General features: G+C 41.3%; 1 protein-coding gene and 1 pseudogene across 2 annotated transcripts in view; both read right to left on the bottom strand.

Moving 5' to 3' along the window:
- Positions 1-26,805, bottom strand: part of ttc28 (tetratricopeptide repeat domain 28) — a 775,554-nt gene that overhangs the window by 405,997 nt on the left and 342,752 nt on the right. The window lies entirely within an intron of this gene.
- Positions 21,103-26,805, bottom strand: part of LOC121285642 — a 43,362-nt pseudogene continuing 37,659 nt past the window's right edge.

Here is a 26,805-nt window from a genome sequence, read left to right as displayed (position 1 = left end):
GCCATGCAAGGCAAATTCTTGGGTTGACAGAATAATCCCCAATCAATTTTCCAAGCTAGGAGTTGTGGAGGAGGGTAGGAAGCTCAATGTCATGGAAAAATGCATGAGGGATGCAGGGACCAAGGGACCAACAGTGTTAATCATCAGGGAGCTTCTAGTCAGGCTATAAAGACCAAAGACCTTCAATTTCCTGGTTTCTGTTCCAACATCTCATTATCACCAGACTCCAGCCTTTGGCTAATTCCTCTTTAGCTGTCGAATCACTTGATTTGGAATGCAGAAGTAGAGCAAAGCTCAGAACTGAAAATATTTGACAAGTAGCTGAAGGCCCGGTTCACATCCTGACCCGCTAGAGGGGGTGGGAGATCGCTGCCACAGGAATAACTATGGGCAGGGAATAGATTGATGGAATGGGGCGCTCATTGAAGGGGGTAATTGATAACATTCCATGAACTTAATTAGTGTGCCATTGTTTGGGGCTGCTCCATAGATTAAAGAATGTAATGCTCCTGAGATACATCATGAAATGAGCTTGAAATGAGAGACCAAATTGGAACAGTGATAGGATGAGATGAGAATGTCACCAAGGAATCATAGTCACTATGGCACAAAATGAGGCCATTCAGCCCATCAAGTCTGTGCCAGACTTGGAGATTTGCTCACACGTAAGTCTCCATGGAAAATTTGACAACTTACTTCTGTACAGTATATTTTATAAACACAATGGTTTGGAAATAAAACAGTAAAGGTGATACATCTACAGCAGCTGTTTTTTGATTTGAAGCCACATTACCTTTTAATGTGGCCACCTACAGGCATAACTGGTACTACAGGTAGATTTGGCACTGTTGAAATCAACTTTGTCATAGAAAGCTTGTGGTAGCAGATTTTCATGCATTTTAAAATGAATGTTGCATCTCACTTCACAACTTTAATTTATATTTTTTGAATGTGTTGTGGCAGAGGAAGCATGATGGATAGAACTGGAAATTTTTCACTGCATTGTGGCCTGCAGCAACCTGTTTTGCAAAATTCTGTTCAAGTCCTGCCTTGTTGACTTTATAGCATTCGTACCTGTCTTCTGAATTACTGTAGAAGGAAAGGAATGGAATTGAACAAAGTAGAGGGAAGAAATGAAGAGTAGAAGGGGAAGGTAAAGAGGGAACAGGTGGAGGAAGAAGAGTGGATAGGGCAAGATGGAGAATTTACCACTGTTTAGGTAAAATAAACAGATGGTAGAGATTTTGAAAGCCTTGAACAAATGCTTTGAGCCCCAAGTGAATGTTACGTATGAACGCTATGTATTCAATGCTAGAGCTCAAGGTGAAAAGGAAATCACTGAACAGTATGTGACTGCAGTAACACAGCTTACAGAATCCTGTGAATTCAGACAGCTAAAAGATGATATGATTAACGAAAGATTAGTCTTAGGCGTACGAGACCCCTTGGTAAGAAAAAGTCTATTGAAAGATGAAAAGCTGACTCTCAAGAAAGCGATAGAAGTGTGTACAAATGCAGAAATTGTAAAACGTCAGCTAGAGCATATGTATGGCACAGCAGACCAGGAGATATATTTTACTGACAGACATTCTAGGTTGAAAGAGCAGAACAATTATGGACAAACGGCAGGATGCAAATCCTGCAGGGGACATCATAAAAAGGAAAAGAAGGCTTGCCCAGCATGGGGAAACCAGTGTTTTTACTGCGAGAAGCTGAATCATTTTGCACCTAAGCATTTGGCTAGAAAGAAGCAAAACAAACCCAAACAGATGGCCACTGGAGAGTTATCAGAAGAGTCTAACCAAGAACTATCATGATACAACAGGTTAGTTCCATCAAGTTTAGGGTGATAAATGGTTTGTGACTGTTATAATGATGACTTCAGAAGCAGAGTATCAAGCAAACAACAAGTCTCAGATAGACACTGGTGCGTCATGCAACAGCATGACCTTCACCGACCTGTGTGAAGTAGCTCAATGTAGTGATTCCAAAACGAAGCCCTTGGAAGTAAGGTTGAGGTTATATGATGGCACAATACTCATACAGAAAGGACAAATTAGTCTGAGAGCCCAACGCAATGTCAATAAGGAAGAGCTGGAGTTCCAGATCAGAGATGAGACACAATGGCCACTCAACTCAGCTGAAGCAAGTCTAAAGCTTGGAGTGATAACCCTGAACATGTCAACAGAGGTTCACAATGTGTCACAGCACAAGAAACTGTTCACGGAAGAATAGATTGTAGAGGAGTACAAAGATGTGTTTACAGGGCTAGGATGTCTACCAGGAGATTATCATCCACAAGTAGATAATCAAGTAAGACCAATTCAGCATCTGCCGAGAAGAGTTCCAGCTGTCTTCAAGTCTAGCCTAAAAGCCAAGATAGAAAAGCTGGAAAAGAGGGGAGTAATCAAGCAAGTGGCAACTCCTACAGGTTAGATTAGCAGCATGGTAGCAGTGAAACAACCTGGAAAGCTGTGTATAGGCTTAGACCCAAAGGATCTAAATAAAACTCTGAAGAGATCTCACTACCTCATGCCAACCATCAAAGGAATTTGCCACAATTTGCCAAGGTAAAGATCTCTCTTACCCTAGATGCGAAGGATGGTTACTGACAAATAAAGCTGGATTAAAGCAGCAACTTTCGAACAACATTCTGGCTTTCCAAAGTCATGTGACCTCTGCCGTGATGCACTCAAATACATAGGTCATATACTGACAGCAAAAGGGCTTTGTCCGAATCCTGACAAGGTGAGAGCCGTAGCAGTGATACAGCAACCAACAGATGTGAAGGTAGTGCAACAATTTGTTGGATTTGTGAACTACATAGCAAAATTATTGCCTCATTTGTCAACAGAGCATGAACTATTATGCAAGCTCACTGCCAAGGTGGTGTAGTGGTACTGGGGATCAGAACAAGAAGCAGTGTTGCCAGTGATGACAATGCCAGTGCTGAAGTAATGACTTCAATGATGAAGTCACTTCGCCGTGTGGTGCCAGCAAGGTGGGTCTTAAAGCAACCTCAAGACAGAAAGGACACCCACTCACATTTGCATCCAGGACACCAATGCAAATGGAACAACACTACACTCAGATTGAGAAAGAGTGCCTGGCTATTGTTCTTGTTTGCTTCATCAATACCTGCTTGGGAGAGACAAGGTAACGGTCTGTCTGTGGAGTCTGTCCACAAGCCACTTCAAAGCATTTTTCTCAAACCACTACTATCTTCTCCAAAGCATCTGCAAAGAATGTTACTTCATTTACAAAGATATCATCTAGTTGTGACATATAAGTAAGGGAAACAGATGTACATTGCTGACATGCTGTCGAGAGCAGCGCTCCCCATGAAGAAACTTGAAGATGCCACAATAGAATGTGAAATCTTCCAGATTCAACATGAAGCAGCAGCTCAACATGATCTGGAAGTCATCAACCCAGCAGAGATTGTGAAGCTGACAGACAAGCTCTTTGCTCAAATCAAGAAAAATACACAACACGATGCAAGTCTCCAAGTACCACAGGAAGTAGTAATGAAAGGATGGCCAGAAAGCACTTAGGACACACCTGTGCTCAAAGGAGCATATTGGGCATACTGAGAGGAATTGACAGCCCAATTTGGCATCTTGTGCAAAGGGAATAGAATCATCATCCCAAAGGAGATGAGAGGAGAGATGCTAAAGCGCATTCATGCAAGCCATTAAGGAATTGAATCAAGACAGAGAAAGGCAAGATCAGTGGTCTACTGGCTAAACATGAGCAATGAAATTAAAGACCATATTGGCCAATGAGATGCGTGAAACAAGTACCAAGCTAAACAAGCTAGAGAGTTGCTGATGACACATAACATCCAAGACAGACCATGGATGAAGCTGGGAGTAGACTTTTTCACTATAGCACGAACTGATTATCTTGTTACTGCAGACTACTATTCTGACTACTGGGAGTTAGACCAGCTAACTTCAACAATGACAGGAGAAATAGTGGAATGCCTGCAAGCCCACATCAGACAGTATGGCATTCCAGACATTGTGACGAGTGACAATGGCCCTCAGTTCACGAGTGAAGAATTCGCTGTTACACAAAGGATTGGGAAATTCAGCACTACATATCTTCTTCGCACTATCCCCAGTCAAATGGAAAGGGAGTTGGCAGTGAAAATTGCCAAAGCGATCATCAGGAAATCGAGCAAATCTAGCACAGGTGCAAACAAGACAACCCTCAAGTGGGGCAACACCCTGACTAAAAGCATGGAAAGTAGTACAGTCCAAAGACAGATGTCATGCAAACTACTCTTCCAATGGCAAAAAAGATACGGAAACCACAAGCAGTAACAGCCATGAGTGAAAAATTCAAGGTGGAACGAAGAAAGCCAAATGTCAGCTTGACAAGTCTGCCAGGCCATTGCCAGAGCTGAGCACTGGAGAGTTAGTCAGAGTGCAAACCTTCAACGGTCTCAACAGGAGTCAGCCCACATGGAAACTTGGGAAATGCATAGAGAAATTGTCACCTGGATCATACGCGGTGCAAATAAATGACCAAATATATCAGCGCAACTGCTGACATATACGTACAACCAGCAAAGCTGTTCTTTCACAGCAATTGGCCAGTCAGGGAGAAGATATCTCACCGGATGCATTGAGTACAGAACCATCATCAATTCCAGAGTTCAAATGTCCCCAAGAGGGGCAATGGAACCACAACAGTTACTATGGCAACAAGTGCCGCCACAACGACAATCCCCAGACAAGGAAAATCAGCCAGATGAACAGTCAATGACAACGCGCAGATGCACCATTAAGAGACCTGCACAGTTTAAAGACTATGTATGCAATGCAGGTGCAGAGACTGACTAGTAGAATAAACAGTTGTTAATGCACGAGAGCAGTGGGTGTATAGTGGGTAACTTGGGTAACACATAGCTATACATGATTGTGTATGCAAATTTGTCTTTTGTTTGCTAGAAAAAGGGGAATGTTTGTATCGTTGTTTGGTATGAAAAGGGGGATATTTGGGTTTTGAAATGCAACATTAGTACATGTCCCATCTGGCTTTCCGTCGTCAGGTGACCTCTGCCATGAGATAGTCTCTGTAAGCAGACATCTTGAGAGCAGTTCAATAAAGACCTCTCACTAAGAAGACACTGAGAATGTACTGCTGTCCTTAAACTTGAAGCAACCACCACATATTTTCAATAAACCTCTTGGCTTAACATCTACTAATCTAATCGCATTTTCATCTCTTAAACCACACACTATTTCACGCAGCAAAGTCAAATGAACATCACATGTATTGGAATATTCCAGCAGTTAAAACATTCAGCTCCTGGAATTCTCCTGGGACAATTTTAGAGTTACAGGATAGGTATGAAGCCAGAACATTAGTTTGGAACTGATCCTTCTTCAAGCATTTGTTTAGTTTTCCTACCATCCTCTTTAAACTCAAAAGTGTTTTCAGCCCATCAAACTGAGTCAGCAGGCCAAACCTTTTTTGACACCTGGCCAGCCAACCGTCCATGTTTCTAACAAGGTTGCTAGCACACTGACAGCCAGTTCACTCCATCACTTCTGATCAATGCTATGTAATTGATTTTCATTTCAGACGGCCAGATATAGTCAAACCAAATCAATTTGGATGATACTTCAACTTTTTGGAAAGGCATTTATTACATACCATAACAAAGAAGGTAATTTTTCAATAAGCTTCTGATGTCAGCTGGAGCTGCCCACTTCTTCCTTCGAGACGATGAGGATAACAGACGGTGAGTCAAATTTTCCCAGTATTTTACCAGCTGCATCTGCAAAGGCCTATAGTAGGCCTTATACAGGCTGCTGAATGATACATCATATGCCACCATCAGTAGAATTTTATTTACATTAAAAAATTATTTTTGTGAAAGTTATTTCAGGATATGATTCAATGTTCATCATCCATAAAAATATTTTTATGTTAATACATTCCCCTCCCTCCTACAACAAAATTCAAACACAAATCAGATGAAGTAAAAAAAGAGGGAAACATTCAGTTTTGCCATTTAATTTGGCATTCAAGACATAGATTTAAACAAAACAAAATCTGTCAAATATATGTATGGTACACTTTACATATAATTACAAGCAAATGCTTATTCTTTCCTCTTTCTACATTATATTTTCTCACTTATCCCCATCACACAGCATAATGCTCTAAAACTGGCCTCTGCACAATATACAAGAATGGAACCAGGAATCATTTTCTCTGTTTGCCAGAGAGGAAGTGCCAGGAATGTGCTCTGATGACAAAAAATTGAAACACAAAACAACGCAGGACTGATTTTCCTTTGCCTTGTACCCGAGGAGTACTTTGGTCCTGTGCATAGCAAAGGAGACAGTGGTGGGTACAGGCCCAATATATCAGATTCCCCTTCAATAAGGCCCTGGGATTTCCAAGTTCCCTGAACTGAATTATATCTGAATCTGCATCTGCAGTAATTATAGGCCCAATGTAAGGATGTTAATGAAGTGGGGGGCGGGGGGCATTTCATGACACCTGATCCCAGCCGGAGGGAAAACTCAAAAGAAAAATGAAGGAGAGCACATGGTAGAACCCTCTGCTGATCAACAAAGATTTCAAGGGATCTTAGAGATTGCTGAAGTTCAATGGTGGAATAAGGCAAATAAAATATTCCTCCCAATGATCTTTGGACTTCTGCAGAAACCTGCTGAGGGATGCAACTGCTGACCACTCTCATTCTAAATCATGATGTAAGGCTCTAACTGGGCCAGGAAAATTAGGGGTACAAGTTCTGCAGCAGGATCAGGACATCTCTGGAATCCTGAATCTGTCAGTTTCCCAGTCAGGATCCAGAAGCAAAAATCAACCCTATGTGTTGAACGAATGCAATTAGGTGGAGGAAGAGAATAACAACTTCCCACTTTTTGAGATAATTGGGGTTGAGATTGACATTAACTCATCGGTCAGAATCTTTTGCCCTTAGGTCATGAGCGTGAGTTAGGACCATTTCCTGGTCCTGACACCACTTGGCACCTGCCTGTGAGATCTTCCTGGATGCAGCCAATTAACAGGCTGCCTTCAGGTCTGCTTTCTAACAAAGGACAGTCAGCAAATTGTTCAATGGTATTACCATCACTGAATCCCCCACTATCAATATCCTGGGGGTTATCATTGACCAAAAATTGAACTGGACTAGCCATATAAATACTGTGGCTACAAAAGCAGGTCAGAGGCTACAAGCCACGCAAAGAGTAACTCACCTCCTGACTCCCCAAAGCCTGTCCGCCATCTACAAGGCACAAGTCAGGAGTGTGATGGAATATTCCCCACTTGCCTGGATCAGTGCAGCTCCTACAACACTCAAGAAACTTGACACCATCCAGGACAAAGCAACCCACTTGATTGGCACCACAACCATAAACATTCACTCCCTCCATCACCGACGCACAGTAGCAGCAGTGTGTACCATCTACAAGATGCACTGCAGGGATTCACCTAGGTTCCTTAGACAGTACCTTCCAAACCCAAGACCACTACCATCTAGAAGGACAAGGGCAGCAGATAGATGGGAACACCACCACCTGAAGTTCCCCTCCAAGCCACTAGCCATTCACTGGGTCAAGATCCTGGAACTCCCTTTCTAACAGCACTGTGGGTGTAACTACACCACATGGACTGCAGGAGTTCAAAAAGGTAGCTCACCACCATCTTCTCAAGGGCAACAAGGAATGGGCAATAAATGCTGGCCCAAACAGTGAAGCCCACATCCCTTGAATAAATTTTTAAAAAAGAGTTGCTGAGACTGATGGCCAATCAGAGGGTTTGCAACTTTGGAAGGATAGCAGCCCCACTGGCAGAGGTGAGCACTGTCACTATCAGAGGGAGAATGTGAGGGCGTCTCCGTCCTGAGGTGCCCTCTGAAGAGGTTTGCATTCAATTAAATAAATGGTGGGGTCACCCTTGTGATGTGCTTTCCAGCAGAAGCAGCTGGGGCCGGCTGATGGCTGCAGCTCTGTTGGATGGGGTTATAACAGGAAGCCTTGCAGGGCCCCAAAGCCAGTTACCAGCAAGCTGTCTCCAGGCACCAGCCAGGCTTGGCCCTCAGTCGGAGCCAGCCCACTGCCAGAAGATCCTGGGAACGTCACAAATTAGCCCACAAATGGGCACTTAAACATGTAGATTTGCTCCCCGTAACTGTTGGGCGGGCAGCATCTGCAGGTTATAACTCACCGCCAGGGAGATCGCCTGGAGATGGGTCGCATCAGGTCACTGACCCAACATGTCTTTCTCAGAAATTCCTCCTGGTCCCACCTTGAAGCACGGCCCTGTGGGACCAGGAAGATTCTGCCAATCATGTGGTAAATCATAGTACAATACATGAACAAATCCCAGCAATGCCCTGTAAGAATACTGAATTGCTGAGTTGATAGGCCATAAATTAAATTATGACCCTAGAATGTCAAAAATGGAACTCTGGACTTGGCTTCTTTAGTTTTCTGTCACAGTACACCTTTGAAAGAAACTATGTATTTTGACAAACTAATGTTATAATTGTAAAGTTGTGAAGAGTTGCACCATGTGCTTTCTGTTGTATTCATACAATTCATCCGTTAATTGAATTGGCACATGGCATATTTTATCTTATTGGATTGTTTTGCAGCTAGTACATTTACTGTAATCAAATGTCTTCTCATAATTGTCAAAAATGAAACTGTTTTTAGATCAAAATGAAATGAAAGGATGACGAGATCAGGATTTGAATGGAGTGCCGGGAATAGAAGGTAGGCCTTTGGGAAGAGACAACCATTGGGGAGAAATGGGAAAAAAACCTAACGAGTTAATTGGGCCACTAGGATAGAGCTGATGAGAGATAAGAAAATGGTCAGACATATTCTTGTCAGTGGGTGAGATCTCAGAAGTGGAGCATTCATGAGAAACTGCGAAGTTGAAAGGAAGGCAGTAAGTGTGGGTGGCAGAGTTTATGTAACAGGCAGGGCCAAGTGAAGTCAGGGAGGCAGGTAAATCTGAGAATGGGATGGGGAGTTTAAATGTAGCTTGAAATCATTGACCATGGGGAACTGCTTGCTGCAAAGATGAAAGGAGGAGATCTCAGTAAGGAAGGTCGCAAATGGCTTGGAAGAGTGAAAAATAAATAGTTCATTAAAAAGATTTTAAATGGAAGTTGGGGAACATGGAAGACTGAGGCAACTAAAGGATTCAGGATATCAGAGAAGTTGAGGTGCCAAGGTATGATTCGGCAATAAATACTATGCCACTGATGGCACTCGGATGGGCTAAGTAAAGGAATGTGTCGTCAGGTGTGGAGACTCAGGTTTGTTTCAGCTAGGACTTGCGTAAATTTCCAGTGTATATATCATCTATAAGCTGGTTTATTGTTCACCCTGGGCACCTTATCTCCCAGATTACTTTGCGAATAATCTTACATTCCAGTACCCAGGAGACTAGAATTTGTCTGTGGAAGCAGTTTTCTACCTGGAGTATTTGGTGAGCACCTAATTGTAACAGCTATGTCACATGAGGAAGTTTCACTAAGATCTAAAGCTTGTTCCATAGATCTGGTGAACTTTGCTGTGATAATAGTCTTAATTCCTCAATCCCAGGATTTTGAATTTGTGAATTCCAGGGTTTCAAAATGATCATTGCCAGGATTTTGGTGGTTTACAATTGCCCAAAGTTCCCAGGGATTACAAACCCCAGTTTGGAGCTGTTTGAAAGTAACTCAAAGTGCTGCTGTTACCAATGGATCTCAGGGACCAGTTCCATTTAATATAACATTCAAATTGAATCCATATGCAATCCTAACTTTAGAAAATATTTACTGCATCCAATTTGTTCTTAATTTGATGCACTGAAGTGTACTAATAGACACACCTGTAAAACAAATGCTACTTGTTGTAATAAGGATTGCTATTAGGTACACCTGAAATATAAATGATCCTGGCATAAGTGCTGTATTTTCCTGTCCCAGCATATTACGTACAACAAGGTCTTTATACATGTCATATCAATATACATATCAACAGCACATTGTGCTCACAAGAAAACTCTGTCCGGCACTACGGGAGGTTTCTATTTGACAGATATAAAAGTCTGCTTATTGACTGAATATTTAAAATAATTGTATTTTTATTCAGGTACATTTTCATTGCATGTTTTTTATTAGAAGAATGTTCTGCAGATGTTAAACCGTATGGATCATATAAAAGTTCTTCCCCCCAAAAAAGCAGGGAAAACTGAACTGTAGGTTAATGCCACCCTGAGGACATGTCTTCAGACCAGGCAATTGTTTTGTGTCAGCAAACCAGCCAATGTTCAACATCAAAGCAATTTAACCATGTGAACAAGTAGTACCTTTAGAATCTGTTATAAATCAGCTGTATGATCACTGACTTAGAATACTTCTTAAAAGTTTCTATTTTCAATATTTTACCATTAACAATGGCAAGGGAGGTAGTTGAAGCTTTAAAAAAGCCTCATTTGCTGACTTTCTGAAGTTAATCCAGCTCCATAACTCAATAGGTTCCTCTGGGCCAGCATCCTACATTATTGAGTATCTCTCAGGATTTTAATACAAATCCCTTTAGTTGTCAAGCTCTCCAACTTCTCCAGTCTCTATTATCATCAATGATTGCTACTAAACTAAAACTATTCAAGAAATTATGAACAGAAATAATGAAAAGAATGTTAAAATTAATGGTGATTCTTCATAACTGAATTTTAATTTGAGACAGGGATGATGGTAACCTCTAAGAGGTTTACATATTTATGGAGAAGATTGTGGAAGTAACTGTGCAATAAATAGAATTTCTTAAATACTTTACACATTGTAACAGAAGAAGTGAACAGTTGTTTTTCACGAATCTTCTAATAAAAGCCTAAGTGTGAAATTTTGGTCATTTCCTGACTACTTCTGGCGTTGCATAACAAAATCAGCTGTCAGGATTTACATCAACTTTTATTCATCAAATTACATGGCCTCTTTTGCAATTCCTTGAGTTAGCTCTCTGTACTGAATTCCATTTCTGAGTTAAACAGGCATGTCTCCCATGAGGCACCAAGAATGGCAACCTCTGACCCCCAGTTTGTTCATCTGGCAAACATCTGCAAAACAGGGTGAATGAGGCTGGTTAGGCCTAAATTCATACAATATCGCAGCTCAACAGAGTAGAATCTAATCTTTCACCAATCCATGCAATTTTGCAATCTGCTATGCTTTCTCGCTTTCCACTGGAGCTGGACTACAGTTCAACAGGGGTACAATGACTTTCTAAAAACAACCACGACGAGTTTTAAAAATAACACAACATACTGAAATGGAGTACTACTGAGTTCTAATTAATATTCACTCTAGTATTATTAGCTAACAAATCTCATATGCAGGGGAATTTCAAAACATTAAATATGCACACTCTCAAGCATCAATAAGTAGAAAAATATAGACAGCAAAGCACTTTAAAACCTTTACAACGATTACAAATATGGCAGATTTAATTTAATTCTTCAATCAAGACGTTTCTACTTTAATGTTTCGATGAATGTAAATCTAGGACTCAACCATGATGGGTTTATCAGTAATTTCTAATCCTTGAACACTCCTGTGTCCCTAATTCATTGTAGCTAATTTTTCAGGCAATTTTGCAGCAATTTTGTGAAAAATTGAATCCTTCAACAATAAAATCACAAACAGCAAATGTAGTAGATCTTCCATAGTGTTGCACATGGGAAGTCATAACTAAGTCCTGTCTTCATATTAAGTAGATTAAAAAGCAATAGGATAATTGGGTCCAATGTTCTGTTACTCTTACCAACTATTGTGCAATCTACAGTTGGGCTAATTTTGGCTGTACGCTACTTTTATCATGCTAAAATATTCTAGTTGTATGAATTCAGCTGTGAAAAGAGTGTAGGTTTGATTTCGAAATGTACAAAATGGAAAAAGTTAACTCAAACAGCAGAAAAAGGAAAAAATATGTCTGGTTTTGCAAAATCCACTTAGGAAGGTAATTTAAAATGGCCATCTGTTGGAATGCCAACCGCCAACTGTAGCCCTTAAATGGCCAATGGATACCCACTTGAGGGCTTCATCTAGCTGCCGCTGGTATTAACCCAGTGGCAGGTAAGAGGCTTACTGTGCGAGAAGAACAACAAGCAAATCTCTTGTAGTCTTCCAGGGAGGCCCATCATTCAAAGGCACTCAATGCCTTATTAAGGGGTTCTGCACCCGGGGGCGGTGGGTGGGTGGGGGGGAGTGGGGGTCATGTGGGGGTGTTTCCGCCCACTGAGAACCACCCCTAGTGTGCTGCTGAACCCTCTACACCCCTCTCCCCAGCCCACGAAAGCCCTCCTGCCATCATTTGCCTCTGGAATGGTTCAGTCCATGATCCTGGGCCTCTGGTGGATGTCGTTCCAACAGTGGCCACTGCCTCACTGGCGGCACTGCCAGGCAGAAGAGCTGGCAGTCTCTGATTGGCTGCAGCTCTGCAGCAGGTGGGGCTTCTCGCCCCTGAGATCCTTGATCACTGGAAGGCCAGATGATGTCCTGTTAATTACCTGATTGGTTTGTATTTCAGCAGGCCTTCCCCAAAAGAAGTTCACCAGCTTCCATAAAATCCCTCCCTGACTCCTGCCAAAAGGTGGGATATTACTGCAAAGACAGATTCTGAGCAGAGAGAGTAAATTATGTGCTAGACCCAGAATTAAATTAAAAATAATGTTCAGCACCATTCGCGACTCCTCAGATAGCAGTCTGTGTCCAGCAAGACCTGGACAAACCTACAGGCTTGGGCTGATAAGTGACAAGTAAAAGTCATGTCACACAAGTGCCAAGCAATGACCATCGCCAACAAGAGAGAATCTAGCCATCACCCCTTGAACTTCAATGGCATTACCATTGCTGAAACCCCATTGTCAACATCCTAGGGGTTACCACTGACCAGAAACCAAACTGGACCAGCCATATAAATACTGTGGCTACAAGAGCAGGTCAGAGGCTGGGAATTATGTGGAGGGTAACTCACCTCCAGACTCACCAAAGCCTATCCACCAGCTACAAGGTGCAAGTCAGGAGAGTGATGGAATCACCTGGATGAGTGGAGCTCCAACAACACTCAAGGAGCTCAACACCATCCAGGAAAAAGCAACTACTTGATTAGCACCCCATCCACCATCTTAAACATTTACTCCCTCCGCCACTGACACACAGTTGGAACAGGATGTACTATCTACAAGATGTACTGCAGCAATTCACCCAGGTTCCTTCAACAGCACCTTCCAAACCCCAAACTCTACCACCAAGAAGGACAAGAGCAGCAGATGCATGGGAACAACACCACCTGCAGTTTCCCTCCAAGATGCACACCATCCTAGCTTGGAACTATATTGCCCTTCCTTCACTGTTGCCAGGTCAAAATCCTACAACACCCTCCATAACAGCACTGCAGATGTACCTACACCACATGGGTGACAGCAGGTCAAATGGGCAGCTCACCACCACCTTCTCAAGGGCAATTAGGGATGGGGAATAAATGCTGACCCAGCCAGTGACACCCACATCCCATGAGCAAATTTTTAAAAAAAACTTAAGTTAGTGGTTCAGATTCTCAGTTTTTCATTCAGTTGAAACATTAAATTTATTCCTTTTGGGTTCACATCTCCCAAGCTGTACAATGGGCTTGATGTATGCACACATGATGCAATCTAAAATCCACATTTTAAAGGATGCACAGTGCACAAACAAAATTTGGTGGAACCATGTGGTGTTTGGGATGGAGTCACAAAGAGGAAGGCAGCATTAATATTCATTGAACTTTTATTTGAATTATTGCTGATCCAGTCAGGTGTAGGAGGAACATATGTTATGATCCCAGTTGAGGTTACCCCTGGACAAGCCTGATCCCAGAGTGGAAGTCAGCTTGGTAGATCCTAACTTTTATTTATTTGTTTAAATATGTGGAGAGTAGCAACTGAAGAGAGTAACAGGAGTCAGCAGATGAACTTTTAACAAAAGAATAAAACATTTATTAAGCAAGAACAGGTGAACTATATTACAATACTCCTTCACCCACAACTATACCTTTACAGATATATACAGATTTGTAAGGATAACACAAGTTACAAAAGCTATTTTACACTTCAATGTTCACAGTAAATACACAGTCCATGCATCAATAGACACCCTGTGGTCAGACACCCCACATTCTGAAACCAAGTGACAGAAGTCAGCTCAATCAGATGCTATGGATCTCTCCACGCATGCTTGTTACACCGTGAGCCAACCAGTCTCACTGAACTTCGTCCTTCACATGAGGGTTTCCAATCTCCACTTTCCAGGAACTTGTTCTGGAATCTTTTCCCAAGCTGACACTTTCTCTCAGATGCCTTCTGCAAGGGTTTCGAACTCTCTTTCTGGTGTTCCTTTTCCCTGGGTCAGTACTTGCATTAAGCTGTCTTCCACACACTCTATCTCACCAACTCAACTGCCAACAGTACCACTATTCCTTCACATGCCCATAGCAAAGAGTTACAGACCTTCAGTTGTCTCTTTGGACCTTCTTGCTTCTTGCAAGCTATTCTCACTTTTAATCAGTTTTCTGAAGCTTTTTTCTCTTTAAATCTGAAGCTTGGGGCCTTTCTCTCTGCCACTCACTCTCAACTTCACTTAACAGGACCTTTTCCAGGTTCCTGTCCTTCCTTTGACTAGAAGGTCTTCTTTGGACTTTCCCCTGTTTCTGCCTCACTCCTTTGGCCTTGGGACCTTTTGGTTCTTTTGGAAAGTCTGCAGCTCCCTCTCACAGTGTCCAGTTTCTTTGGGGCCCTGGCTTCAAGCTGAAACTTAAAACTGCTATTTCTTTAGCTTTTCTGCATCTGGGAGGGACCTGCGTCTCTGGCCCCCTGTTGCTAGGCAATTCTTCTACCTTTGTTCGTTTACCTTAGCTTAAGTTGTAAAACTCCTTATTAGAAATGCAGGCGCCTTTTAAAAGTGAAACTAAAACTCAATTTGATCTTTCTTAAACTTTGAAGCTAAAACTCATTCCTAACACCTACAAATACCAAAATAACTTACAGGAACTATCTCTATTTCCTAACACATACATTTCCCCATCAATGGGAAAAACAAATAAGTTGCTGTCACCAGGAAGGCATGGTGAAGAGTTGCTGAAGAGGTGAGCAGAGAAGCCCTGTTTTTGGATGTAGCACTTAAAGAGGTTTAATGACCTAACCAAATCTGAAAATTGCACGTACTTGTTGATGCACAAACATCCGGAAAATCTGATGAAAGTTCAAATGAAAGGTCATCAACTCAAAATGGTAATTCAATTTTACCCGCCACAGATGCTGCTGTCCTGCTGAATATTGCCAAACGTTTCTTGTTTATATTTCCCTTTTCTCACAGTTTCTCACCACACCTGCCCCCGAGTCAGCCAATATCTGACATGCTACTTTATCTCCCAGAGGCCAAGTCTGTCCCTGTACATGTACAGTTGGCGCAGTCTTTTGTAGGGCCCTCAAAGGCTCTGAAAACCAGAGGTTGTAGATCAAAGTATCTCAGCAGACAGGGCAGGCAGACACATGGGATGCGTTACACAGCGTAGGTTAAAGCAATTGTAATGCTCCAACAGTATGCAGATGGATATTTGATGCTATGTTTCAGTTTTTAAAATAATGCTGCATAAGATTTATTGATTAGCACCATGTTTTGCCCATCATTGCATCCTTGTTTCCTGATAAATGTCAAACATGCTGAATCCACTCAGTGGATGTTCCCGATCTTCAGACTCCTCATCCTCTCCATCAGTATTCTCTTCAGATGATGCTTGTTGAGTGCATTGGCCCTCTGTACCTGTAATCCTCTCTGCTGCATAATGCAAGATGTTAATACACCACTATGATTCTGAAACCACTCGGTAGCAAGTGTTGAAGGGCATCTCCAAATCTATCTAGGCAGCTATAGGGCTTCTTCAAAATGTCAATGGCTTGCTTATTGACCTTGTGGTAATGTGGCTCTCATTTTGGGACTCTGGCATCTCATTGACAGGGTTCCTCACGGGTGTCATCAGCCAAGTTTGAAGGAGATATATCCTTCGACTCCCACAAGCCAATCTGACAGACTGGTTCTTGAAATGAAAAAGGTCTGGAATGTAGGTCTGCCGCAGTACGAAAGCAGCATGACAGCTCCCAGGAAGTCTGGTATACACCTGCATGAACCTCTTCTTGGCTGCACACTGATGAATAAAATGCCTTGCAGTTGATAAAATAAAGTCCTGCTTGACATCGTGCTTCTTGGATTGCTATATGTGTGCAATTGATGACATCTTATACTTGTGGGAAACCAGCCAGAATGTGATTGCCTGTGAATTCTGGCTATTTTCATCACAAAGTTGATACAAGTTGATGCCCTGACAAACAATCCATCCGTGTCCTGCCGTTGCATTTATGACCAACCGTGTATGGTGATTGGCTAATGTAGTAATGGAAATATCCATGGCGCACCCCATCCTGCTGGCATCTGTTTGAAAGCCTGCATACTTTTCAAAAGCCTCTACGCTGACAAGAACACTGAAAGATTTGCCAGAGGGAACTGACAAAGACACAGTAAGCACTGAGCCTTTACTGACATGAGGCAATCTGAACTTTTAAAAATGCGTAAAGCGTGCCTCAATCTCACTTCCTTTTGACTGGTGAGTTGTTCAAGTCTCTGTTTAATACAATTGAAAACGTCCTCATTACCATGTGGTAATGATGCAATTAATGAATAAGTATCAAGATTCCAGTTTTATACAATCATGCAGCTAAAATCGTGCATATGTTATTTTTTCCAAAAACATACTGCATTCAGAAAATATCTAAAAGTTCATTCTGAAACATTTCAAATTGGACAATACAGAGAGCATGTTGCATTCTTGGGTGCCTCAATACAATTGCATTTACTATATACACTGAATGACAAGCAGACAGCCTAAGGGTTTCTACAATGTTATCAGCCCCTCAGTGCACTATGGCTGTAAGGCCATAGACAGTGGCCTTTTCCCATACCGCCATTGCTGTGGCTGCCCCGAGCTTTAGTGCAGCTCTCAGCACACAGTCCTACACCTTGGAATGTGCCAGCCTGAAACACTCAGTCATGGACAATTCTTTGTACTGGAAGACCAACAACTTTAGGGAAGTCCAAAGAGCATCTTTCACCAAGTGGATGGTTCTCAGCAGGAGTTGTTATTTGTCTCTGGGGACAGTCGGTACAGCACAGAGTCCTGCATCTCGCAGCAACTCTGGATGAACCTCGACAAAAACCGCGCATTTCTTTCCAGACTTTCTTTGCAAAGCACATTCCAAAAGGACACGTGTGATGATCTCTTCTCATTGCAGCCGCTTCGAGGGCAGCATGCAGTGGCGCACAGACTTCAGGCATGCATGAAGGATCTGACAAGGGGCGCCCTTCTCACCACCAGTCGAGCTATGTCTTGTTTGAGGGTTCTGGCGCACCGATAGCAGATCTGAGCAGAAGATGGTAATATCATCCATGTATAGAGAGGCTCTGACCTCCCTGGGACTATCACCCCTCCTATGTCCAAATCCTTCCTGATGGACTCAGTATCATGCATATATTATTTTTTTTGAAAAATATACTTCATTCATAAAAAACCTGAAAGAACATTACGAAACATTTCTAAATGGCCATCACAAAAGAAGCAATAGGATTCAACTTTTACACATGATGCTTCAATACAATCAATGAATATTACAGTCATTTGTATCATGCATATATTTTTTGTTAAAATGCAAATAAAATTCTGCATTCTTAGAGTTAAATGAAAGAGATTAACTACTCTCCTCGCTACTGCATGCCTACTTTTACAGATCCTTACCAGGGCACCACTATTTACTCACAGTTTAAAATACTACCTCAGAACAAAGGTCAGCTTAACCTTAAGGGACCACCATTACCTCAGGGCAAACATATCTAATTTCTGGATCCATCACAAGTCTTACTGAAAGGTTCTGCCATATTTAAATGTTACTACAATCCTGTGATTGAGAATTTGCTCCCAAACACAACATTGTTAATGCTATTACCTCTAGCTTTTCCAGGCAGTAAATATTGGTTAAACTTAGCTTAGAATTCTACCATCTTTTAATGTATAAATTAATTAAAGGGATACAGGGAATCTGATATTGCAGTAAGTTATAGGAATTTTTTTAAGAATCGGATTTAAAAAGACAAAAATTCTTTATTTTGACAATTTACCAATTTAAGGTAAGGTGCATATTTTGAAAACTGGATAGATCTTGCTTAGGTGTGAAGGTGCTGAAACATTGGATCTCAGCTGAGGAGCATCATCCTTGCACAGTAACACAGTAAACAGTGGAGGTTTCTTTAAAGCTGTGGATATTATCAGTGCTTAGTGATGTGCAGTCATCTGGATAAAGTACAGGTATGGCAGTTCAGAGCTGGTTAGTCGTAAGAGCATAAAATGAGCCCAAAACAGTACTTGTACATTTTTTAATCATCCTATGTGCAACTAATTAACATCCTCATCTAGGCATCAGGAGCATTCTGTAGCTGTTGATTTTCTTGACATAAGTGACTGTGGAAATTCAATGTGAAGAAGTGGAGGAAGACAATCTAAGAATTCCTAAGAGGCAGAGCAGCTCACCAGCCCAGTAATGAAACTAGATGAAGCACTACCTAGGAGAAGTGAATTCATGATTAACAGCACTCCGACAGGAATCACAGATATCTCGTTTCTTATGTGCCTCGGGTATTCAGACATAATGAGCTAATATGGATGGCTAAAAACTGGAAACAGAAGAAAAGGATGCACAATGGTGATTTATACATAGAGTTCTACAGCACAGATACGGGCCATTTAGCCCAATAGGTCTTTACCACTGTTTATGCTTCACAAAAGCCTGCTACCACCTTAATTCATCACATCATATTAACATACCCTTCTATTCTCTCTCATGTACTTAACTAGTTTCCTTCATTGATATTCCCCATGTTAATATTGTAAATCCCATTTTAAGTCACCCCCTTCTCCAAAATGCAATCAATGTTCCTCCCTCTCAGACGTATACCATTACTTTCCTAACTCCTGTACTGTATTGTCTTCCCCCCTTCAATTCCAAGGGTACTCTTTAGAAGGCATTTGGAGATGTGCAACATAGTGCAGATCCCCTCTCCATTCTTTGAACCTCCCATTCAATTCTACAAAATATAATAAGCTATGTTAAAATGCTATAAATGCCAACAAACAGTATGGATCATTATTTGAGGTGAATAAATGTTTTGTATCCTTCCCAAAATACAAAGTATAGCATAATGCCTTTAAACAGCAATTACTGACATTACAAGGACCAAGTATCTTGCAGGCTCTTCTGATTGACGAATCTTGGTATTAGTTATTTTTCTGCCAGCTCTCGCTCATTGTTTATCCTCACTATACTTTCTTCTCAAAGTAACATTGTTTTGAGTATGGCAAAAACCTAAAACCAAAAAGCATGTTCCCTTTGCTCCATTGGGACTTTTAAAACACACACATAAATAAATGCTTAAAACATTACATACATAATATGCATGAACACATACCTACAAAGACATAGATCACACACACATGCATGAATATAAATACGCACACATGCTCAAAGATTCACATATGTGCTTATTAATGTAAATATAATGGCTAAACAAATTTATTTGGGTATTTTTTTCAATAACTAGAGCAATTTTTGGCTTGATCTCCACAGGCCTACCTACACTCTAATATTTGGTTCCAGTCTCAGCCAGTCCTCAGTTATTACAATGCTGTCTCTCAGTCTACAGATATATTGCAGTGCCAAGTAACAACACCGCAAAAAAATCCCCCACCATCCACTGGGAGCTGACTCTATTATACTGACAGGAAAATGATAGAATTTTCTTCTTAAAATGCATTTTCAGTTAGTTTCTTTTTTAAAATCACATCGGAATCCATATGAATATGCATTTCTCTGGGATGTTTTTACATTTAGAATGCCTTCGAGGCTACTGAATTATAGCCAGAAAGTTAACAATTGCTGGCATAAGGGTTACAACCTGTTTATACCAATTACAGACACCAAATTAGACAGCAATTGCTCTTAATTAAAACTTCACTGGTATCTGCAGCTATCACAAGCTGGGTAAACAGATGAAGCAGCTCAATTACTTCACCCTCTCTGTTGGATCAGTATGTTGTCTACATTAGCTGTCGCCCAGTTTTTCTACTCCTGTTTCAGTAATGCTACAACCCTTTTTTTTTGTTAAATCACCACTCTTCCTCTACTTCACCTTCCTTACACCACACACTACTTCCTGACTTAAGATCGCAGGCAAGTGACCTCCTTTAAGCACTCTACCAATATTAATCTGTGTTCAGTCATTCGGAAATGTGTGGGAGTGCCTCGTCTATTGATTATCCTTCCCTCACTCTAAAACTGTCTGGCCTGTGCTCTGCATCTTTCACTTCAATCTCATCTGAGTGACCAAGTCAAAGAAAAAAAAAAACAGATTAAGGAAGCGACGCTAACTTCTATTCCGGACATTAATGGGTCCATTGTGGTTTTACATTGTACTTAAACCATTCCCAGGATTTCTTTTCCTCTCAGAACACGAGGGTATGGACAGTGTACCAAATGTGGTGCCTCAGTTTATAAACAATGACAGACAATGATACTCCCCTTTAAATTCCACAGAGACTATTGCAGTTTTTCTTTGACTCACTGAGTGGTAATCAGCTGTGGCAGGTCCTTTTTTTTACAAAGGAAGCAATAATCTCTGCGGAGAAAATGCATAAAGAGAAATACTTCCAACATAAAGCCTCCACCATTTCTCTACTAAATCTGCTCATCTACAAGCATTAATAATAACTTTGCAAAAAAAATGCAAGAAAGCTAGAAAGACTGAAAAAAGTTTAGTAAAATAGAAAAGTACTTCCATCTTCTCCCTGCCATGGTGTTATTATTGGTCTTAATCATAACATTAGAATTGCCAGTTAAAAGCAAATCTAGAAATATGTTCCTGAAATGCCTTTTTTAGATGACTTTACTATTTATTGTCAATTTTTGTAGAGTAGCATTTTAAATTCTTGATGGGTACAGCATCACACAAATCCTGTGCCCAATAGCCTTAGCAGGCAGGTTACTGCTGAACTTGGCATGCACCATGCCACTGTTTCGATGAGCACGGGTCACTTTGCCCCAAATGACACGGGTCTTGTTTGGTTTACCACCAGGAGTGACAGTGTTGTTCTTTGCTTTGTAGACATAGGCTCATCTCTTGCCCAGGTAAAATTCTGTTTCATCATGGCAATAAACACCCTTAATCTTCAGGAGGGCAGTGTGCTCCCTTTGGTTTTGAAAACCTTGTTTATAGCCTGTAAACACAGCTTTGCACCATTGCGAGGTATTGCGAGAGCACTCGGGGCAGCTTGTGAATGTGGTGTGTTGTCTCAGTGGAAGACAGATGCAGAATTAATTGAGGAGTTTAAAAGTTAGATAGGTACAGACTTGGGATGTAAGAGAATTAACAAATATGGAGAAAGGTTAGGGGACTGCAAAAAAGTTTGAGATACATTGCTAACAAATTGATCCACAGGGTTGATGGGATAGATGGCCTAATCAGGTTTTTGTTCAATGATGAGGACTTGTGACAATTTAGCCCAATGGTTCAAGGAGTAAATACACTACCGTGTGACTAGCAGTCTGGCAATGCCTTGTTTTTAAAAATTTCAGCAATTATTTTCAAATCACTTCATGGCCTAGCGCCTCATTACCTCTGTAATCTTCTCCAGCCCTATAAACCTCCAAGATCTCCATGCTCCTCCAATTCTGGCCTCTTGTGCATCCCCGATTTTAATCAGTCCACTACTGGTGTGCCTTCAGATGTTTCATACCCAAATTCTGGAATTCCTTCCATAAACCTCTCTCAGTTTGAATCTTTTATGACACACCTTGAAACCTACCTGTTTGACCAAGTGCCTTAACATCTCCTTATGTGCCTTGTGTTTCATAGATGTTAAATGTACTATAGAAATGAAAGTTGTTGCTTATGTTGAGTTTTCCAATCGAAATTAGGTCTGCAGTGAATGCAGTATAATTGGAGTCAGCATTCTGATGGGGAGCATAAAAATCAACAGGATTTCAAATTAACCAACATACTTTCCAGCAGAGATGACTGCATGTGTCTGGACATCAGGTAAGAGCAGTGTCAGGCTCTGTTGCAGTGCCCGTTGTCATGGAATAAAACATACAGTCCAAGCTCTCACAATTAAACTTGGGTGCATTACCAGAAGGCTGCAAACACAACTGTGCCCAGCATACAACAGTACCCAAAAATAAAAGAAAACAGTAGGTCACCACCTACTGAAGATCAATCCATCTCAACTTCAAATTGTAATCGCTAGTCAAAAATAACATTCTGTTAAAGAAGAATATTCAGGTCTAAATTTTGTGATTGAAGTAATTATTTGCACATTTTTTTGAAAAAGTGGGAGCTATTAGAAGTGGTGGGGCTGCCATTGCAACTCTGGTAAATAATTAAAGGAAGATTTGCAGATAGAAGCAAGGACCTTGAGAAGCAAAAATCACCAACTTTATAAGGGTATTAGATCACAAAATCAGGCATCAGAAAACACTGGTCATGATTTAAACTTCAGGTGGTATTGTATGGGTTGATGGCAAGGTGAATTAGAAACTCACCTACTGGATTATTTTATCAATAAGGTTTACAGTATAACTGTTTTGTTACTGAGCTAGTAGTCCAGAGGTCCAGACTAATGATCCAGAGGCATGAGTTCAAATGCCATCATGACAGCTGGAGAGCCTAAATGAATTAAGTTTGCTATTTAATCAAATAACATAATGGAATAAAAAGTTAATACTAATAATAGTGACAATATAACTTCCTAATTATCATAAAAACAGATCTGGTTCACTAATGTCTGCTGCCCTTACCTGGTATGGCCTATATGTGACTAAGGTTGACTTTTAACTGCCCTCTGACATGGTCAGGTAAGACACTCCGTTTTGTCAAAACCACTACGAAAAACTAACCAATCCTCACTCCATGCTAATGTATTACTACAAACTCCCATGAGCTCTAATTTTGTCACACAGGTGCCAGACAATGACCATCTCCAACAAAAGAAAGTCTAACCACCTTCCCTTGACATTCAATGGCATTACCATTATCGAATCTTGTCCCAATATCCTGGTCCAGTGGGAGGTGGGCGTGGAATGGGGCACCAATGACTAGAAGCTTAACTGAACCAGCCACATAAATAATATGGTAACAGGAGCAAGCTAGAGGCTGGATATCCTGTAATGAGTATCTCATCTCCCAACTCCCCCAAAACCTATCCACCGTCAGTATCATGTTAGGACTGTGATGGAATATCCTCCACTTGCCTGGATCAGCACAGGTCCAACAACACACAAAGCTCAACACCATCCAGGACAAAACAACTTGCTTGATTGTCGTCCCATTCGCCATCCACAGGATACACTGCAGCAACTAGCAATGATTTTTTTTTGATCAGCATCTCCCAAACCTGTGACCTCTACCACCTAGAAGGAAAAGTGCAGCAGCTACACAGGAACTCCACCACCTCCAAGGTCCCTTCCAAGTCACACAGAATCCTGACTTGGAAATATATTGCCATTCCTTCAAAAATCCCATCCAAACAGCACAAGGCTATTCAGCCATTCAAGAAAGTGGCTCACCACCATCTTCTCAAGGGCAGTTAAGGATGGGAAATAAATGCAGCGACATCCACATCCCATGAGCAAATAAAATTGCACTTTGTTTAATAATTGAAAACATCTATAGAAAGCAGCAGCACAGACTCTAAAAGAACAAATTATGTTATAGTGCTGAATGAGAAATGAAGTGCTGTGGGGCAGCCATTTTATCTTTCTCTGAAATTTTCACTGAGTAACCTAACTGTGTACATTATGGTCTAGAAAGAGGCAGAGAATGAACAACCTACTCAGAGAGGGAGAGAAAGAGGCTGACAGACGTTTGGTCATACATGATTGTAATTTTTTTGTTTATTCTTACATGGGATGTAGGTGTCACTGACAAGGCCAGCATTTGTTACCCGTCCCTAACTGCCCTTGAGAAGGTGGTGGTGAGCTGCCTTCTTGAACCGCTGCAGTCCATCTAGTCCAGGTACATCCCCAGTGGTACTAGAACGCAAGTTCCAGAGTTTTGATCCCGCAACAGTGAAGGAACAGCAATATAGTTCCAAGTCAGGATGGTGTGTGGCTTGGAAAGGAACTTGCAGGTGGAGGTGTTCCCATGTGTCTGCTGCCCTTGTCCTTCCAGGTGGTAGGGTTCGCGAGTTTGGATGATGCTGTTAAAGAAACCTTGGTGAGTTGCTGCTGTGCATCTTTTATAGAGTAAACACTGCTAATAATGTGTGGTAGTGAAGGAGGAAGTGAATGTTTAAGTTGGTGGATGAAGTGCTGATCAAGCGGGCTGCTTTGTCCTGAATGGTATCGAGCTTGATGCTGTTGGAGCTGTGCTCATCCAAGAAAGTGGACAGTATTATATCATACTCCTGAACTGTGCCTTGTGGACAGGCTTTGGGGATTGAGAAGGTGAGTTACTCACCCCAGAATTGCAGCCTCTGAACTGCTCTTGTAGCCACGGTGCCATAGCTAGTTGAGTTCAATTTCTGATCAATGGTAACCCTGGATTCAGCAATGGTAAGGCTATTGAATGTCAAGGGGAGATGGTTAGATTCTCTCTTGTTGGAGATGATCATTGCCTGGCACTTGTGTGGCACAAACTTTACTTGCCACATCATCCCAAGCCTGAATGTTGTCCAGGTGTTGCTGCATTTGGAAATGGACTGCTTCAGGTATCTGAGGAGTTGTGAGTGGTACTGGATATTGTGCAATCATCAGCGAACATTCTCACTCCTGACCTTACGATGGAGGGAAGGTCATTGATGAAGCAGCTGCAAATAATTGGGCCTAGGTCACTAACCTGATGAAGTCCTGCTACAACACCTTGGGGTTGAGATGTTTGGCCTACAGCAATCACAATTATCTTTCTTTGTGCTGGGTATGACTCCAACCAGTGGAGAGTTTTCCCCCTGATTTCCACTGACTTCAGTTTTGCCAGGGCTCCATCAAATGCTGCCTTGGTGTCAAGGGCAATCACTGTTCAGCTCCTTTTGCCAAGTTCGTACCAAGGCTGTAATGAGGTCAGGAGCTGAGTGGTTATGTCACAGGCACCACATCACTAAATCAACTAAATTGCAAAACAATTGTCTTACAGTATATGTTACTGATTTCCACAATGAACCACTGGAAATACATATGCAAGCAGCAATTAGGAAAATAAATATATATTCATAAAATGAATTGAGCACAGTGATTGCAAAAAGGATCATCTACCTCCAAATCTGGGAATACGAATTATGACAGCACTGACGTCTACTTTGCACTCACTTGGTTACTATCAATAATAGCGATAACTTTGCATTTATAAAATGCCTTCAATGTAGTAAAGCGGCTCAAGCTGCTTTGCAGGAGTATCATCAAGTTAAATCTAACACCGAGTAACATATGGAAGTTTTAAGACAAGTGAGCAAAAGATTGGGAGAAGAGGTAAGTTTTAAGGAGCATCTAAAAGCCGGAGGGAGAGAGAGAGAGACAGAGAGGTTTAGGGAAGGGAATTCCAGTGCTTGGCACCTGGATGACTAAAGGCACAGTGACAATGGTGGGACAAAGGAAATCAAGTATGCAAAAGAGGCAAGAATTGGGGATACACAGCATTCTTAGAGAGTTGTATGCTGGAGCAGGTTACAGAGATAGGCTGAGGCAAGAATCTTAAATTCTAAACTTTGCTGGACTGGGAGCCAGTGTAGGACACTGAGCACAGGTACAATGGGTGAATGGCTTTGTTGCAAGTTAAGGTCTGGGTAGGGGAGTTTTGGATCACAGAACTCAGACCCAAGAACAAAAAACACACAGGTCAGCAATGTGAATGCATAAAGTATGTGGTGTGGAAACTGAGACCTTAATCAAAGGGCTCTATAACTTTAAAATAAATGAAAAGAGGGGCATTCTGTAAATTTTATTTCTGGGCATGCTTTTAAATACATTTTTGAAATTCCGGAGTCTTGGAGCTATAACGGCTGATCCTCCAGTTTGATTGTGTTCAACTTGACTTCTTCAACCAAGCTGGAAGAAAAATGCTTTATCAGTAAGATTACTGATTATGTTTGCAATTCCCAGAGTTTCTTTGAATACTTATAAATGAACTGGTATTAACAGATGAGATTCGTAACTGTGAGCTTTATATGCTGTAATTTTGTTCGAGCTATTATTGACTGAAAAAAAATCCCATCTCTACTGGAATAAAAGCATAGTCGCAGTTACTGAAGTGCATTATTAATGGAAAAATTGTGCTGATATAATCTGCAATTACATTTCTAAAATAAAATTTTTTAACGGTTAGCTCAGCTGGCTAGATGGTTACAGTGTGGTGCAGAATAATGTCAACAGCACCATTCAGTCCCTGTACTGCCTGTGGAAACTCATTAGGGCCTGGCTCCTTACCTTGCCTCACCCTTGATGCAGAGTGGTGCCCCTCAGAAATACCCAACATAAACAATGGATTTATCAATTTGGGTCATTATCATTTTGCAGGGCAGATTTAAAAGTGAATGGAGATTGTAAATTTCTGCACATGAAAATATGTTAAATTTCCCATAGTCAAGCTGCTGAAAACTCTTGGAAAGATACAGTCAAATGCAGATGGAGCAAAAA

This window comes from Carcharodon carcharias, chromosome 13, assembly GCF_017639515.1.
Source record: "Carcharodon carcharias isolate sCarCar2 chromosome 13, sCarCar2.pri, whole genome shotgun sequence".
Taxonomy (NCBI): domain Eukaryota; kingdom Metazoa; phylum Chordata; class Chondrichthyes; order Lamniformes; family Lamnidae; genus Carcharodon; species Carcharodon carcharias.
The sequence above is the reverse complement of the archived record's forward strand: the minus strand, read 5'-3'. Positions and strand labels throughout refer to the sequence as shown.